This window comes from Zeus faber, assembly GCF_960531495.2.
Source record: "Zeus faber genome assembly, chromosome: 19".
Lineage (NCBI taxonomy): Eukaryota > Metazoa > Chordata > Actinopteri > Zeiformes > Zeidae > Zeus > Zeus faber.
In genome coordinates this window covers 3,342,466-3,342,942 of record NC_137206.1, presented here as the reverse complement: position 1 = coordinate 3,342,942, position 477 = coordinate 3,342,466, and positions in this window count along the sequence as shown.

The following is a 477-nucleotide window of genomic DNA, read 5'->3' as shown; positions in this document are numbered from 1 at the left end:
AGGTGTCTGTTTGTGAGTGTGCTCCGTCGTATCGGACACAAACAAACTCAGAAGAACTAGAAGTTTGTTGTCTTTACTGTCGTTCGGAAAGAACAGGAAATAAAATAAACACAGCTCACGAGGAAAACATGGACAATACTTTATATTTTTCAGGTCAGAAACAGCTGAGATCACATGATTTGTCAGAAGTACAGACGTCGGAGCCGACGCGTCAGTCCTGGAAAACACTCTATTCAGGGGCCTGAAACGACCTGGGGGCCACCGGCCAGGCTGTTCCTCTGGGGGGGCTGTGTTGAACTGAAGGGAAAACCGACCTGCCTGTTTTTATTTATCCTGCCTGAGTGAACTTCCTCCTAATCCTGTAGAAATATCTCTCTTATGATGCATTTAATTCAGTTTTATATTTTAAAAGCATGAAGTACATTTGTGTGGATTCATTACATTTTTTTTTTCGCCGGCCAGATTTATCAATATCTT